Below are 10,413 nucleotides of genomic sequence, written 5' to 3' on the forward strand. Positions count from 1 at the left end.
AAGAAGGAATTTGTACAAGTTAGTCCATTTTCTGTAACTTTTATATTCTAATAAAGGAAAACCATATCTTCATATTTATAAAAATGAGATTTTACTGGTTTGATCACAGGGATGGTGAGAATAATGAAGAACAAAATGTGGAAGGCAAAGAATGAAGACCAGATAGTGAGATTAGATTTATAAACAAAAAAGAGTGCAAGTGGGGTGGGATGGTGTAAATAAAGATAGCAGCTGGCTTGGTGTTTGGGGGTTTCTGATGAGGAAACCTGAGAAAACTCACTTTATGTGGACCTGGTATATTCACACTCGAACAGAATATTGGATTATTGTTGCTTCAGAGCTTACTGGAAGCAGAAGGTGGAAGAATGAGAGTGAACCACAGGGACTCAATTCTTCTCTCTGTAGGGGTCACACATCGACAATAGGATAGGTGCTTCATGTTAGCAAAATGCGATGCACTGCACGTCAAACTGACTGTGGAAGCAAAACAATCAAGAAATATATTTCTTAAGTATTATTTATTTTTTAATTTTATTATTATTATACTTTAAGTTTTAGGGTACATGTGCACAACGTGCAGGTTTGTTAAAATGTAACTGTCAATAATCATGGCAAATATTTTGATATATAAAAGGTGATTAAGATGAAAAAAGCCTCTGATGTTTCAAATATTTTGGTTAGGTTTGTTTTATGGGAATCTAATTACACATTAGGTATTTGGAGTGTAATGTATACATTTTTTGCATAAGTGAATGAAGAGATGGCAGGAGGGCTAAAGTTGAGAATCCAGGAAATGGAAAAACACCAGAAGCCTGCATGACTGTGGACAACATGAGTATTTTTGTTAACTATGCTTCTGTATGTAGATATCTGAACTAATGAACTGAGAATACATCCTGCAAGCAGAAGTGAATGATACATTTTAATGAAATTCATAGTTTTTAAGTTAGAGGACAAAATGAAGAACAGGAGAACTTTTGTAGTATTATAGTATAAATGGTTCTTGGGTGATTTCTTCAGGGTACACCATAGCGTTCTACCATGGGCTTTGACATTTATCCTTCTGGGTTCCTATTTGGTCCTCTTGTTTAACATCACGTTTTTTGGCTTCAGTTAAGAGGATCACATTGGTAGAAGTACTTTTCTGTGTTAGTTGTAGTCATGTGAAACCTAATCTCTCTCTCTTGAAATCTGGATTACATGTTTTATGAAACCTATATTGTGATTTCCATGTGTATATTCCTGTCATGTCTGTATGCTAACCAGAACAAGAGCAAAAGCAACCCAGAGCCTAAAAGGTAACAGTTTCAAGACCAAGCATGAATATTTCAGCTGGATACAAACACTACATAGTGGATGGTGGGATGTGTCATATTTACATGTACTTAATTATGTGTCCCTTTTGCTTTGTAGAATCTTCTGAGCGACCTCCTTTATGCACGGTAAACAAATATATTTTCATCTTTAATTAACAAAATGCTTTGTGATATATACATGATATATTAATCATTATGTTGTAAAACCCATTCAGCTTACCCTGAAAGAAGCAGATCCCAGTTCAAAAGTAGCCATGAGAAGGAAGGATTCACCACCTCCAGGAAAAGGTAAATTTACCGATACAAATTTCATCTGGAAAGAAGGACATGAATATATTGGAAATGTTCATAGTCTTCTGATTCTTAGTCTTTTACCCCAATAAGATAGAAGGATTTGATCTAAATGATGCTGATGCTGTTGTTAGTGTCTATGCTTATAAAATGATATTTAGAAGAACAAGGAAAAGAAATTTTAAAAATGTGAGCTCTAGCTGAGATGCTTTTCCTTTTAGGTTGTGATAAAGATCCCAATGTGGAATTTGTATGCATGTTAGGGGTTCAAGGAGGTGAATTTTGAAACTATAAATATTTTTCAGTGCTTCAGTTTCTGGTTGCAATACTGTCCTTTACCTAGAGAAAAGCTATACCTGCTGACATTACAATTGTGTTAGAACTTCAACTTCTTTATGTTGGTGTTGTCACATTGAGAACCTTCGAATCTTCACCCAATCACATGCTCTGATTACCAGCTTGAATTTCTGCATGTGTATGTGTGTGTGTGCTTTCGTTTGTGAGTTTCGGTGTGTGTGATACCTCTGATTCTGGAAAATGAATAAAGTCATTAATCATTTTTTGGTGACTCTTTGGTAGATACAGTGTTTTAAAGCAATGATTCTGAGCTGTTTTAGCCTTAGAATCTTTTATACTGCTACAATTTGTTGCCAACAGGTAACCAACAAGCTGAATTAATGTTGGTTTGTTTGTTTTGTATTATACTTTAAGTTCTGGGATACATGTGAAGAACATGCAGGTTTTTTACATAGGTATACATGTGCCTTGGTGGTTTACTGTACCCATCAACCCATCAGCTACCTTAGGTATTTCTACTAATGCTATCCCTCCCCTAGGATCCCACCACCCTGACAGGCCCCAGTGTGTGATGTTCCCCTCCCTGTGTCCATGTGTTCTCATTGTTCAACTCCCACTTACAAATGAGAAAATGTGGCGTTTGGTTTTCTTTTCCTGTGTTAGTTTGCTGAGAATGATGGTTTCAGGCTTCATCCATGTCTTTGCAAAGGACATGAACTCATCCTTTTTTATGGCTGCATAGTATTCCATGATGTGTATATGCCACATTTTCTTTATCCGGTCTATCACTGATGGGCATTCGGGTTGGTTCCAAGTCTTTGCTATTGTGAATAGTGCTGCAATAGACATACATGTGCATGTGTCTTTATAGTAGAATGATTTTTAATCTTTGGGGTATGTACTCAGTAATGGGTTTCCTGGGTCAAATGGTATTTCTGGTTCTAGATCCTTGCAGAATCACCACACTGTCTTCCACAGTGGTTGAAATAATTGACACTCCCACCAACAATATAAAAGCATTCCTATTTCTCCACATCCTCTCCAGCATCTGTTGTTTCCTGACTTTATAATGATCACCATTCTAACTGGCGTGAGATGGTATCTCATTGTGGTTTTGATTTGCATTTCTCTAATGATCAGTGATCATGAGCCTTTTTTTCGTGTGTTTACTGGCTGAATAAATGTCGTCTTTTGAGCATATCCTTCACCCACTTTTTGATGAGGTTGTTTGTTCTTTTGTCATAAATTTGTTTAAGTTCCTTTTAGATTCTGGATATTAGCCTTTTGTCAGATGGAGAGATTGCAAACATTTTTCTCCTGTTCTGTAGGTTGCCTGTTCACTCTGTTCATAGTATTGGAAATTCTGGCCAGGGCAATCAGACAAGAGGAAAAAATAAAGGGTATTCAAATAGGAAGAAAGGAAGTCAAATTGTCTCTGCAGATGACATGATTGTATATTTAGGAAACCAAATCATCTCAGCCCCACATCTTCAGCTGATAAGCAACATCAGCAAAGTCTCAGGATACAAAATCAGTGTGCAAAAATCACAAGCATTCCTATACACCGATAAAAGACAAACAGCCAAATCATGAGTGAACGCCCATTCACAATTGCTACAAAGAGAGTAAAATACCTAGGAATACAACTCACAAGGGATGGGAAAGACCTCTTCAAGGAGAACTACAAACCACTGCTCAAGGATATAAGAGGACACAAACAAATGGAAAAACATTCCATGCTCATGGATAGGAAGAATCAATATCATGAAAATGGCCATACTGCCCAAAGTAGTTTATAGGTTCAGTGCTATAGACTACCATTGACTTTCTTCACAGAATTAGAAAAAACTACTGGAAATTTCATATGGAACCAAAAAAGAGCCCATATAGCCAAGACAATCCTAAGCAAAAAGAACAGAGCTGGAGGCATCACACTACCTAACTTCAAACTATACTACAAGGCTATAGTAATGAAAACAGCATGGTATGGGTACCAAAACAGGGATATAGACCAATGGGACAGAACAGAGGCCTCAGAAGTAACACCATACATCTACAACCATATGATCTTTGACAAACCTGACAAAAAACAATCAATGGGGAAAAGAATGCCTATTTAATAAATGGTGTTGGGAAAACTGGCTAGCCTTATGCAGGAAACTGAAACTGGACCCCTTCCTTACACCTTATACAAAAATTAACTCAAGATAAATTAAAGACTTAAATGTTTAAGAAAGACCTAAAACCATAATCCTAGAAGAAAACCTAGGCAATACCATTCAGGACATTGGCATGGGCAAAGACTTCATGACTAAAACACCAAAAGCAATGGCCACAAAAGCCAAAATTGACAAATGGGATCTAATTAAACTAAGGAACTTGTGCAGTTTTATTTGGGAGTGTGCATGAGGTACCTCTGAGTTTTAAAAATGAAGAAAGTAAGTAGTCATGCTTTCCTGACTCTTTGGTAGACACAGCCTTTTAAGATGGTGATTCTGAGCTGTTATGGTTTTGGGTTTTCTATAATACTAAAGCTTACTGCTGACATGTAACCAAGAGCTTGAATTAATTAAAAAAAAAAAGAAATTACCCAAATGCACATTAAAAACCCTTACAACATATGTGCACATTCATAGATAACATGTAGAACTTGATTTTGTGTATTAAAAACTTGTAGAAAAGTGCAGGCAGTGCACTTAATGAATGCAACTTAGTCTTTGTAAAATCAGTGATGTATATTTCAGATCTATCCACATTGACCCAGTGAGGTATTTCTTGATTTATTGTATGATCTCATGATATGCCATGTGATGACTACAGCATATTATGCTCTCTTCATGCTGATACCATATGGACTTAAATATGATGACATACCAACATGGATATGCTTACGTGGTTGCTTTTATTGATCTGTACTATATTAGAAATGAAACAGAAGTATTGGAAATCCTAGCAAGCATAGCTGTATCTCTCCCATGGCTGTGTTGATTGCAACTGTTTCCCCCTTAAAGCATGTCTTTTTGACATGTCCTGACTGAGGAAATCCAGTGTGTGCTTTTCAGAGAATAACAGTAAGGAGAGGAAATGGCCAATGATCAAAGTGTTACTTGTCCTCTCCGCTCCCCTTCATGAATGTTAAACTCTAAACTACTCAGGTCACAATGTAGAACCCCTTTGTTGATCCCTATAGAGTGTTCCTGGATGTCAAATGACAAATAGGCCTTTGATGAAGAAAAACCCTGTAAAGCCATGTTGCTCTGGTGTTTGTGTGTGAGTGTGTGTGTGTGTGTGTGTGTGTGTGTGTTTCTCTACTGAAAACTGTAAATAGAGGAATTTTCATTACAAATGAAAATGTTTCTGTTCCATATTTATTTCCTGTCTAATGTACTTTGCTCTTCTTGGATCTAGTAAGGATCTCAGCTTATCTTATTTATACCTGCAAAAAATTATGTCAATGCTTCATTTTTCATGTCAATTACTGACATATTTTCAAGTCTTCACAAGTTATTTCTGAAGATTTTGGTGCATCAAGGAGAGACTGTCATTGTAGTTAAAGAAGTTTTTAAATAGGTTATATTCAATAAAATTTCAGAGCTTGTTTCTCTGGAAAGCATAGACATAGTGGTGTTATGGGTAGTTAAACATAAAATAGCTCCACAAAGTGTTGTGTATATAAAAGTGTTCATATCCTGGAAAATTCTAATTTACTGCTCAGTACTGTCTCCTGGAGAGGAAAATAGGTAAGATAGGCTGCTGAGCCTATGATAATAACTCATAATATGAGGTGAAAGCATAGAGACAAAATGAGAGATGATAGATACTCAAAACTGATGTGAGTGAAGAACAGCTGTGAAACAGTGTCTATGGGAGAGAGGAGGCCATGGGGCTGCTTTTGGGAAGAAGGAATTTGTACACATTAGTCAAGTGTCTGACACATTTAACATTTTAATAAAGCAAAACCTTATCTTCACGTGTGTCAGAATGGGATTGTACAGATGTCACAATACAGTGTTGGTGAAATAATGAAGAAACGAATGTGGAGGTCAAAGAATCAAGTCCACCAATATGGATATTAGATTTATGAACGAAAAAGAGTGTATGTCAAATTGGGCAGTTGTAAACAAAGAAAGCAGCTAGCTAGGTAATTTGGAGGTTTCTGATGAGGAGACTTGTGGGAAGTCACTTAATGGAAAGCAGAAGTTGGAAGGATGAGGGTGACCCACAGGGTCTCATTTCTCCTCCCTAGAAGTTTTGCACATCAATGATACATGCTTCGTTCACATCAGTTAGCATATTGGGATACAGCTTAATCTAGAAAAAGTGTTTTTTTTTGAAAGCTGTGTTTGCTGAGGTAGTTACTTTGTAAAAGAACCTGAGAGACCCCTATGGTATATCATATGAAACTAGATTTAGAAAAAAGGAATCAAAGAATGCATTTTTAGAGTACTAAACGGATAACTGCCAATAATCATGACAATCATGACATATATATATATATATATGCATTATGTCATATTGGTTGGTTATTTATAAGAAAAGAAGTCTCTAGTGATTTAGAAAATTAGTTTATTTTCATAGGAATCTGATTACACATTATTTCATTGACGTGTATGTTTTTGCAAAAGTGGACGAAGAGACAGTGAGAAGGCCGAACTGCTGAATCCAGGAAATGTAAAAACATCAGGAGTCTTCATGAGTATAACGAAAATGATTTTTTAAATTATGACTCTAAGATTAAGTGAACTCACTTCAGATGCATTTAGAAGATTTGCATAAAGGATGATTTGATTTTTGGCTGCTCCAGGAACTACTGGAAGCAGGAAAGAGTGATAGAATTGGGATAAACCACAGTGACTCATTACTCCTCTTTGTTACTATTGGGCACGAGAGGTATATGTTTTGTTGATACTAGTTATTCAAATGAGATAAACGTGAATATGCATACATTGGCTTTGTTTTTCAAGGAGCTAACTATTGGATAAAATAGCAATTTAATAAAAATTCTCTAGAGAATAACATGATACTTCAACCAGACTATTTTAGAAGTGAAAATAATGTTGAATTCTTTACTTGACTCCCAAATGGTTATTTTCAATGAATATTGGAGTGATTTCCAGATGTAAAAACTGATTCGTATCTAATGCTTGTAGCAACTTTATGTTGTATAAGTATGTCAAATTTGGTAATTTATTATACTTTTGGATGAAGTTTATATATTATACCTTGTTGCCATGGGTGGATGAAGAAACTTTCAGAAGGCTAAACTAGAAGATACAAGAGATGTAGGCACATTATTACACCATATGGGTGTGAGAAATAATGAATATTACATACTAGAATTCACCAAACATATATCCAAGCTGATTAAGTTAGGACACTTCCACTGAAGAGATGTGAAGTGTACATTCAACTAAAGTGTCATTATATTTGTGTACCTTCTGACTGATTGATCAAGTTGAAGAACATGATGAATGTTTGCAGTAAAATGTTCCAAATCATTCTGATATCTTGCATGAAAGACATGCGGGTGCATGTATCACCCACATTGACATTGATTCCAAGGTGTATGAGTTGGACTCTGATTTTAGATCACATTTGTCCTCATCACTCAGCATATCCACATTGATATTGACATGGTTTTATTTTAGTTTTAGACATATGGAGCAAGTCATAGCACATTTGATATTGTCAGTGTATATTTCTTGAAGCCTGTATTGCTATTTTCTTCAGTGTATTTCCTTCATGTTTAGTCCTAAGAAACAAAGTATAAAATATCAAAGCCTACAGTAATACAGGCAGGAGGATATAACTTGATGCTAACATGATATCCATGCATTAATGTATGGATAACATTATCATACGTACATATGAGTGATTATGTATCCCTTTTGCTTTTCAGTGTCTTCTCAGAAACAACCAGCTGAGGAGGTAATTAAAGTCTCATTTGTATGTTGAAGTATTAACTGTATAGTCTATGAAACCTACTTCATGTATTGATTATTTTGTTTCAAATCCCATTCAGACTACGAGTGATGAGAAAGATTCTGTGAGGAATATAGTCACAGAAATAAAGGATGGACAACAATCTGGGACAGGTAATTTTGCAAAACACATTTAATGTCATGTTCAGTCCAGATAGAAAAGAACTTCTCTTCCCCGAGTAAATCAGCGGGGGGCTCATCGAAGCTGCACATTCTGATTCAGCAGGCCTGAGATTCTTCGTTTGTAATAAGTTCTCGGGTGACACTGATGCTGCTGGTCTTCGACATGATCTTTGCAGTAAGATTATAGACTTCCCCACATTGAAATTGAGAAGTAGAAAGGTTGGAGAGCCATTAAAGACATAAGGAGTCCGGGGACAGCATAATTTTGCTTTAATTCTACAGCCTGTTTTCACCAAGGGTGGAAGGAGAAAGAGATGAGGTATAGATTTTACAGAGGTCACATTGTATTGCTAAAAACAGATGGAGAAATGATTGTAATAACCCATAAACGCTGTAGAACAAGAACTAAGGAGACCACTGATGTAGCAATGACTTTCCTCAAGGAAGAGGATTGTCAGGCAGGAAGGAGGGAAAATAAGAAGTTATTTATGTAATTTTGGGGTTTCTTCTTAGGAAACTGAGTTCAGTTGCATATTAGAACATTTTCCTAAAAGAAGCTTTGATTTTGGCTGCTATAGGAACCAGTGGAAGCAGGAAGGAGTCCTAGAATTGGGATAAACGACAGTGACTCATTACTCCTCTTTGTTACTGTTGGGGCATCAGAGATACACGTTTTGTTGTTATTAGTTATTCAAATGAGATAAACATGAATATGCATATATTGGCTTTGCTTTTCAATTAGCTAACTTTTGGATAGAAATAGCAATTTAATGAAAATGCTTTAGAGAATAACATGATATTTTAAACCAGACTATTTTAGAAAGAAAAATAATGGTGAATTCATTAATTGACTTTTAAAATTCTTATTTTCAATGAATATTGGAGTGATTTCCAAATGTAAAAGGTTATTCATATCTAATGCTTGTAGCAACTTTATTTTGTATAAGTATGTCAAATTTGATCATTTATTATACTTTTTGATAAGGTTTGTGTATTATACTTTGTTGCCGCGAGTGGATGAAGAACCTTTCTGTAGCCTAAACTAGAGGACACAACAAATGTAGGCACATTATTACACCACATGGGTTTGAGAAATAAAGAATATTATATACAGGATTATCCAAACCTATATCCAAGCTGATGAAGCTGGGACACTTCCACTGAGGACTTGTGAAGTGTACATTCTATTAAGTGTCTTTGTTATTGTGTACCTGCTCAATTCAGGCAAGTTAAAGAGCATGATGAATACTTGCAGTATAATGGTATAAATCCTTCTGATGTCTTGCATGAAAAACATGCAGTAGCATTTAGTACCTTCTTTGACATTGATTCCTGGGTGTATGAGGTGCTCCTCTGATTTCAGATCACATTTCTTTTCATCATTTGGCATATCCACATTGATATTGACACTCTTTATTTCAGTAATACACACATGACGCATAATACCTCTTTGTAATTTCTGACTGTATATTTTCTGGAAGCGTGTATTCCTATTTTCTTCAGTGTATTTCCTCATGTTCTTGTCCCAAAGACACAAACCATAAAACATCAAATCCTACACTAGTACAGGCAGGAGGATACAGCTTGATGCTAACACTGCGTGAATGTATGGAGAACTTTATCATATTTACATATGATGGATTATATATTTCTTTTACTTTTCAGTGTCTCCTCAGAAACAATCGGCCTGGAAGGTAGTTACTCTTTCATTTATATTTTGAATTATTTATTGCATAGCCTATGAAATATATATTATGTATTGACTGTTTTGTTTCTCTTTCCATTCAGGTTACATTTAAAAAGGAAGTTTCTTTTTTGAATATTGCCACAAGAATAACGGGTGGTAGGAAATCTGGAACAGGTAATTTGGCAATACACATTTAATGTCATGTGCACTCAAGACAGAAGACAACGTCCCACCCCTGAATAGATCAGCGGGGTGTCACTGAAAATGCACTTTCTGATTCAGCAGGCCTGAGATTGTGCATTTTTAGTAAGTTCTCAGGTGATGCTGATGCTGTTGGTCCTTGGCCATGATCTTAGTAACAAGCTTACAGAGTTCCCTACATTGAATTTGGTTACAAGAACCATTGGAAAACAGTTCAAGACATAAGAGGATCGGGGGACAGCATAATTTTGCTCTTATTTGAGAGCATGTTTCTATGGAGAGGAGAAGGAGAAAGAGAAGGAGTAATAGAAATTATAGATGTCAGATGGTACTGCTAAAACCAGAGGGAGGAAGTTGTCATAATAACCCATAAACACTGGAGAATGAGGAGCAAGGTGACCACTGATGTAGTAATTATTTTCATCAAGAAAGAGGGACTGCAAGGCAAGAAAGAGGGGAAGGAAGAAGTTATTTCAGTAATTTTGGGGTTTCTGCTGAGGAAACCTGAGTGAACTCA

At 35.9% G+C, this 10,413-nt stretch overlaps 1 pseudogene; it reads left to right on the forward strand.

The window, feature by feature from the left end:
- Positions 1-9,985, forward strand: part of LOC115838248 — a 41,219-nt pseudogene extending 31,234 nt beyond the window's left edge.
- The last annotated feature ends 428 nt before the right edge of the window (positions 9,986-10,413 follow it).

Source organism: Nomascus leucogenys, chromosome 14 (genome assembly GCF_006542625.1).
Source record: "Nomascus leucogenys isolate Asia chromosome 14, Asia_NLE_v1, whole genome shotgun sequence".
In the NCBI taxonomy this organism is placed as follows: Eukaryota; Metazoa; Chordata; class Mammalia; order Primates; family Hylobatidae; genus Nomascus; species Nomascus leucogenys.